The sequence below is a fragment of the Ambystoma mexicanum genome, chromosome 7p, assembly GCF_040938575.1.
Source record: "Ambystoma mexicanum isolate Mex_15411 chromosome 7p, UKY_AmexF1_1, whole genome shotgun sequence".
Classification (NCBI taxonomy): domain Eukaryota; kingdom Metazoa; phylum Chordata; class Amphibia; order Caudata; family Ambystomatidae; genus Ambystoma; species Ambystoma mexicanum.
In genome coordinates, this window is record NC_090939.1 from 539,907,953 (window position 1) to 539,916,429 (window position 8,477).

Genomic DNA, 8,477 nt, shown 5'->3' on the forward strand with positions numbered 1-8,477 from the left:
TTTCAAACCACGGGACGAGTGGAGTGAGGAACTGGGCCTAGCAATCTCAGATGATATGCGGAGCAAAATGTGCTTGCACACACGCAAAGTCTCCCTTAACTCCAGATTTAGATGAATGCAATATATGCCCTTAACCGATTATACTACACACCTCACAGGGTGGGGAAATCTGTACAGAACCTGACCCACACATGCCCCAGATACAAATCTTAAGAAGTGAACCACACACACATGTATTGGTCCTGTAGCGTGCTTGGTGCATTCTGGAAAGCAGTGACTGAAGCCCTATCAGAGATAGTTGGGACCGAAGTGGGCCTCGAGCCGTTTGCTATTCTGTTCGGGTTGTGGGCTGGGGCTGAGGTGAAGGAAATGTCTACATTTCTGAATGTCGGTGCTATAGTGGCCAAAAAATGTGTACTGCAATGCTGGAAGTGCCGCTCCCCCCCTTCATTTGAGATGTGGTTGAAGGCTTTCACCTGGACACAGATGTGCAAGGAGGAATACATCAGCTCCCTCCCTATGAATTCTCACCCAAAAAAGGTGTGGACAGACTTCTGTAGTTACCTGAACAACAAAGATGACATCGAACCACTTTCTCCCCCCCGCCAGATGCACAAGTTGAACCAAGACCTTGAACTGTGGAAATTGTAATGGGCTGTTAACTCATCCCCTCCGAACACCCCTTATATGTACTGCAAAACCCAAATGTATGATAGCAACTGTTTATGCACTGTGTTGTATGCCTGCTGCTTATACTTGCCAATAAAGAAAAGTAAAAAAAAACAAAAAAACATATGCACAAGACAAAAATGTTAGCATTGCCAAGGCTTGTTTTAAACAGGACTTCAGTGGCTTTGACAATGCTTATTTGTATCAGGACTTCAGTTAAGAAAACGCAAAATGCTTATAAATCATCAGTAGCTTATTTACAGCTCCAATCAAGTAATTAACGTTCAGAGGAGTGCTTTGAACAAACAGTGGCAAAGTTTGATGCTAAGGCTTGGTTAAAGTGAGCTCAAAGAGTTCCCATGAGGCAGTGTTTTGAGCTGCGAGGGGCAAGATTTTGGTGGGATTGGCCGTAGGGATTCGAAGGGCCATGGGCAGTCAGAGGATGGGCAAATAACCAACAATACCTGCAAGCTTTGTGTTCCTCCTCATATGGCATTTCCTCAGGCATTTCTCTCTATCTGTGCTCCAATGCATTAGTTTCGGATGTAGGTGTTGCAAGCGACACCCAATAGCCCAAACAAAAAATTGTGTGGCTTTAGATGGACACGTTTTATAGTACTGGAGTGGAAAACTGTGTCAATGATGTAGCACAAATATATTTTTCTCTACTGTGCATCTTTGGTTTCTTTTGTGCGCACAATTTAATTATAGATCTGTACATAATTTGCTGCATCCACATGCTTACCACATGTGTGACCCAAAAACTCAAGTATTTGATTACATATTGTGTCCCCCTTCAAAACCGACTGCAATTCTTAAGACCTTCTGTTCAATTTATCACAGAAAATTACCTATGCAATGGACCAATTCATTCAATTTTTTTAAAACCACAACATGGTTGGAAAGCCTCCTAAACCCAGTTGTTGGGTTCAGGGGTCAATGCTTTGCTTGCACGCTCACAGGATTCAGGGAAAATGTTTCTGCCTCCCCACATCAAAAGGTGAGTAGATACCACTGAGCACCAACACAGCCTATTGTTCTCAGGGCTGCAGACATTATTGCACCTCTGAACAACAGCCTTAGAATTACACACACAGCCAATCAAAACCATAGGGAAAAAATAAAACATTTTGGTTAAACACAGCTAAGGCTTACTGTGGTCTCATAACTAGGACTTGAATTTTCTTGTGAATTATTTGTTTGATTTAATATGGCTCTTAGTATTAGGGATCAACTTGTTTCCAAAATTCCTTTTTACCAAATAAATGAACTGATTGCACTCTCTAAAATGAAGGGATTGTGCAGGGTCACATATCTTTAGGCAAGTGGGGAAGCCAGGATTAGAACTCATGTTTCTTGGCTGCAAAGTTCGCAACATGCTTGCTAGGCTGTGGGTATGAAAGCATTGCAACACTAATCATACACCTTGAGCTTTATGAGGCCAAAGGCTCTAATACCGGGGCTCTAATAAGACCACATTTAAAAAATGTCCAGTCGATATTGAAATTTATTGGTGGTCTAAAGTATAGTACATGCATGTGTAAATATACTGCATGGGGTAAATGTCCAATATTTACCCCATGCAATATTTTCTATATAACCTTTGCTGTAAATATCCCACATGATTCCAAAGTGTAAATAAGTTGTGTAATAATGCTTAGTTTTTATCATTACCACCAATCCTGTAATTAAGCCCAAAATACCTTAAACTGCCCCTGCACTAGATTATTTATTATATTCGAGTAAGCCAACCCCAGGCCTCCCCACCGTAGCATGTGATAAGGCAATTACAGTCACAAAGGCCTTTCGTTGCAAGGTCATGGAACTCTGAGGTGACTTTTCATATCTTTCCACATCGCTGAGTACTTTATTTCTACCACAGAATGCAGAGCTGCCCCCATTCCCACAGTCCACCTTTTATACTGGACGTCATTCGACCCTCAACAGCAATAGATGTCCTCAAGCAGTTATATAGAAATATGTGTACCCGTATGTCAAAATTACATCAACAAATATGCAACCTGTAGTTTGCGCCCAACTAATATTTTAAGCAGTTTAACATACATCTGTTTCATCAGCAGCTAGACAACTATTTTAAAATGTACGTCTATATGCGGGTGCTTATTTTTGTAAAACTGCAGCCGTGCACTTAATGCACAAGGTGGGTTATCGTGCGTTCTTATTAGTTAATGACTGTGAACTTCAGGGAGAAAATGCACATGAAAATAATATGAAAAAGCAAGAGCATTATTTCAATTCACTCTTAAGTGTCAGTTGCTGGTCATTAGGGCAGCTCAACATGTGATGCTAGAACTCCTCTCCTTGCAGGTCCCTTTAACTTTTACAAGGAGACTGTACACTTCCTAGCTAGCTGGTGTGTCAGCTTCCTTTCAAGCGCGTCAAGAGTTGCAGCATTCCTTAATCATGCTGCTGAAACAATTACTTGTATTGCCAAAGTCCTAAAAAACAAACTTTGGCAAAGCTAAGATTTATAGGTTTGAGTGGGCATAGGAAAGGGTTTTACCAGGCACTGCCATACTGGTACTACAGATCCAAAAGGAGGTACCAGCTGTAAAATGAAGTAAGTACCTGAGCATATGATAGCAGTGCCTGGCAAGTGTCTACCTAATACCTTCCCACAAACCAACAATGGTGTGTTTCCAATATTTGTTTTCAACAGTAGTTTGGTGGAAGGAACAGATGGAAGGATACCAATTCTGTTATAAATCAAATGGCTGAAGACTCTCTTGTTTAAGATGTGTATTGCAGCAGAGGTATATTTATGTCTCCAATTAAGACATTTGTTCTAAGAAGACTGCTTTGAAATAACTCTTGCAGGCTATTTACAGCACAACGTATGATGCTACTGCATGATATAGCTCAAATATGAGTTTTTGGCTAGGAATGGTAGGTTTGGGGTGGGAATGGCTCTATGGATTAGAATGCCCATGGCTAATCAAGGGGTGAGTAAATAAACAAACAATGCCCGCAAGCTGTGTGTCCCTTCTCCCATTCCATCTCGCTCCTCTCATTTTCCAATGCATCATTTTGGCTTATAGGTGGTGCTTCTGCACCACTTAATAGCCAGAACTAATAAGTGGGGGGACAAATTAGCATATGGGCTGTACAATACCTCCAGAAGTGAGGTGTGAGGACACAAACACAGAGCAACATAATACCATTCTCTTTTAGGACATAGGCGTGTACTCAGCCGAAGCGATTAATTCACTTGATTTGCAGAACAACATGTTTCTATTCTGCTATGGAGTAATAATCTACTTGTAGAGTTTGTTTCCTTTCTAGGAGTATAAGTACTAGAATGCAAAGTGTTGTAAGCATCATAAACAAAGCTAGATGAACACATTATGCCTGAAAACGAGAAACTTGAGATCTCTGCAAACTGTCTAAAAGATTTAAAGACACTCCTAAGAGCCCTGCAGGGAAGCCTCAGTGTTTAATCATTCTAAATCCTGATGATGCACATTGCTGTTGTTCCTGATGAGATTAAGTCTGCATTTCAACAGCAATCACACAAAAAAACAAAACCGTTCACTTATTGGATTTCGGTTTTGTTTTCTTGAATTCAGGTAAATATTGAGAAGTCGGTTGTGGGCAGTGTGGGGTTTGTCATTGTTTTGCATATGTGTAGACGAAACATGCAGTGCACAACAACAGGAATCATATAATAACAAGCATGTGCAATCCTGCACGAGTCTGCAGTGGGGTGCACAGCACCACAGCCTCTCGCTCCAGCCTTTGGTCACAGGGAAACTTGCCTCCTCTTTCAAAAAAAAAATAATGGCCCTAAATTTTCCACAAAATATGCAATGTAAATGTCAAAGGCTTCTTTGTAGCAATCCCCACTAACATAACATAACACCGCTCTGTTTGAAGGGACAGTTTAACATTCATCTGCATGTTGCTTCAGAGCACCCAAGACTACTAGTATTAGTTGCATAAACACCCTCTATTGTTTCCTCAAGCTATCAGTGGCAGGTAACATATTTGCAAGGTGTGCTACATAGCTTTACTTAAATATGAACCGTTATGTCTTATTACACTACATTTATTATATGCTGCCAGTTTCCTGCATGGTATATAGCAGTGCCTGGAAAAGCATAAAGCGTATGCACAAGCCACAAATCATGGCTTTAACAATGCTTGTTTTAAACAGGAATACAGGTGCTTTGCCAAAGCTTGTTTTTAACTGGGTTTCAGAGAAAGACATGCAGAGTGCTTATAAATCGAGTGGCCGAAGGCAGGCCTGTTCAGACAGCGTGTTTACAACTCCAATTAAACCATTGGGGTCATTATGAGGGTCGCTGGTGGGGAATTAACATGCCAGTAATTTCTTTACTGGCAGGTTTCTGGACCGGCAAACTACAAGTTTGGTGCCAAAGGGCCTGATTTACCTACAGCTAACAGGTGGAGGTAAGTCAGACACTCAACCGGCAAAAAAACAGCCAGTATTTCCGGCACCAGTGTTACCTTTGCCGGTTATACAGCAATCGCCCCATGAAATGGGGATCAACCACTGTTGCCAGCACTTGGAATATGCCCGTAATTCCGGCATACCAAGTGCTGGTAACAGTAATTCCGTCTGGTGGTATCCTGCTGTATTTACCGGGCGGGATACCACTAGATGTGTAATGAGCCCCATTAACTCACAGAAGACTGCTTCAAACAAACACTGGCAGGCACTTTGAATGTAAAGTCTGATGGAAGGGCTTCATTAAAGCGAGGTCAAAGCGTTCCCACCGGGAGGTGTTTTGGAGGTGCAGAGGCAGGAATGGGTGAGAATGTCCACAGGGATTAGCATGGCCATGCACAGGAAATGGGTGGCACATAACCAAACACCACCAACAGACTCTGTGTCCCTCCTCATATGTAATTCCGAGCAGGGCTTCTTTTGGTTTCCATTTTGATTCCCCAAGGCCGGATGGGCAGGAGCCCACCACCTCCGTTCCTCATGCCAGCATTGGAGGTCTGAGGCACCAGAGGACCACTGCTAACGAAGTCATGCTGCATGCTTACCACAATGTAAGTTGAATCCAGATCCTTTGCCCCAGCGCTCTGCCCTGCAGATCATCTGCTACGAAGCATCAGCTCCTACAACCCCTCAACCAGCTGATTAGCCAAACCAAAAAACGAAAACAAAATGGCCAGCGTCCTGGTTGCCTAGCAACAAAGGCCGATGCTGGGAAGGCCGCGATTGGCCGCCGCTGCTATTTCTGGGTGCGTAGAGCACCGGAAGGCGAGAGCCATCTACACACCCAAGGGACCTATAAGTAGCACAAGCCCACTTGCGCCCACATCCATTTTGAGTCCCCAAGGCCGGATGGCCAGGAGCCCATCCCCTCCGTTCCTCGTGCCAGCATCGGAGGTCTGAGGCACCAGAGGACCACTGCTAATGAAGTCATGCTGCATGCTTACCACAATGTAAGTTGAATCCAGACCCTTTGCCCCAGCGCCCTGCCCTGCAGATCATCTGCTACGAAGCATACGCTCCTACAACCCCTCAACCAGCTGATTAGCCGAACCAAAAAACAAAAACAAAATGGCCGGCGTCATGGTTGCCTAGCAACAAAGGCTGACGCTGGGAAGGCCACGATTGGCCGCCGCTGCTATTTCCGGGTGCGCAGAGCACCGGAAAGGCGAGAGCCGGCTACACACCCAAGGGACCTATAAGTAGCACGAGCCCACTTGCGCCCACATCCATTTTGATTCCCCAAGGCCGGATGGGCTGGAGCCCACCCCCTCTGTTCCTCGTGCCAGCATCGGAGGTCTGAGGCACCAGAGGACCACTGCTAACAAAGTCATGCTGCATGCTTACCACAATGTAAGTTGAATCCAGACCCTTTGCCCCAGCGCCCTGCCCTGCAGATCATCTGCTACGAAGCATCCGCTCCTACAACCCCTCAACCAGCTGATAAGCCGAACCGAAAACGAAAACAAAATGGCCAGCGTCATGGTTGCCTAGCAACAAAGGCCAACGATGGGAAGGCCACGATTGGCAGCCGCTGCTATTTCCGGATGCGCAGAGCACCGGAAGGCGAGAGCCGGCTACACACCTAAGGCACACATGGTAAGGCACAGGCCTGTCTAAGCCTGTCTGGAGCCATATGGGCCTTGGCCTCTACACGCTGCCGCTTAACCGGTAAGATCCTGAAATCTCTATCTACATATTGAGCTCGCAGTTCATGGTCACATTCTTCTCTCATTGCCTTATCTAACGCTGCCTGCAAAAACCCAGTATCCACTTCCACCCCACGTGAGGCATACCGCACTGCTCAAGTCCTACTCGTACTCGCATGCATGTGCTCACCTACCTGAGACAACAAAATCCCACACCTGACCACCCCACACGATTTACATACATATTGTTTATATTATTTACTGAATTACTGATCTGGTTTATCCAGATATTAGAAAGTGTGCAGGGGACGTGAGTTCCCCAATAGGGAACTTAGTTGTTTCATTCACCCCACACAATTTACTCTTCCACAGCACCCTAAGCAACCTGCTACAAGACACTCTGGTTGTGGTGGCGCCTATCTCTCCAGACCGCACGCTGCCCGCTGGTGAACTCAGCTCTTTACAAACTTGTACTAACTGCCTCGATCACCCTGAACACCGCCGCAACGCTAAAGGCCTGCATGCTGTTATGCTATGCTCTTTGACCAACTTATAGCCTTACGAATGTATCCTCACAGTGTGCTTGTAATAATATTGTTTGCTGTACACATTGTCATCTGTACTCACCTGCATGCCTACCTCCTTACCTATACACCTATGCTTACGCTGAACCACAGCCCCGTACCCTCCACAGCCAACACATAAATTGTGTGTACACCACACCATAGTACACCAGTTAGCTGTGTCATATTTGCACTGCTCTCTGGCAATCTCCCTCATCTTGTCTGCACCATTATGCCTCAAAGATAGAAATGTTAGTGTCTTTGCATGGTGTTGCCCCACTGCATTTTAGCCACTGTGTATTATTCTGAATCTAAATGTTGCCCCACTGCATTTTAGCCATTGTGTATCATTCAGAATCTAGGTGTTGCCCCACTGCATTTTAGCTAAGTGTATTATTCAGAATCTAGGTGTTGCCCCACTACATTTTAGCTATTGTGTATTATTCTGAATCTAGAGGTTGCCCTGCTGCATTATAGCTAAGTGTATTATTCTGAATCTAGGTGTTCCCGGCTGCATTTTAGCCATTGTGTATCATTCAGAATCTAGGTGTTGCCCCACTGCATTTTAGCTAAGTGTATTATTCAGAATCTAGGTGTTGCCCCACTACATTTTAGCTATTGTGTATTATTCTGAATCTAGAGGTTGCCCTGCTGCATTATAGCTAAGTGTATTATTCTGAATCTAAGTGTTGCCCTACAGGCCTGCCCCCTACCCAGGCCAAATTAGCTATCTGCTTGCCCCAGCCTGTGTTGCTCATCCAACGAGTTTCACAACTCCGGCCACCAGCACTACGTAACCTTGTAGCCAGACCATGTTCACCTGGTTCTCTCTTATCATGTTCCCCTTCTGTGTCACGCTGGACAACGTACCTTGCAGCGGTAATAACTACATAGCCTTCAAGGACGGCCTTGCCAAACTTGGATGTCCAAGACACTACCCTATCCCCTGCCCCACGCCCTTCCTAGCATCCCTGCCCCCCTTCCCACCCACCTACCACTCGCCTTCTACCTCCCCCATAAACACTGACCTCCCAGCCAACGCTGACAAAACCCTCAGATACATCAGACCCAGTGTTCTAGACAGCACCTCACCCATTACTAAATCTAACC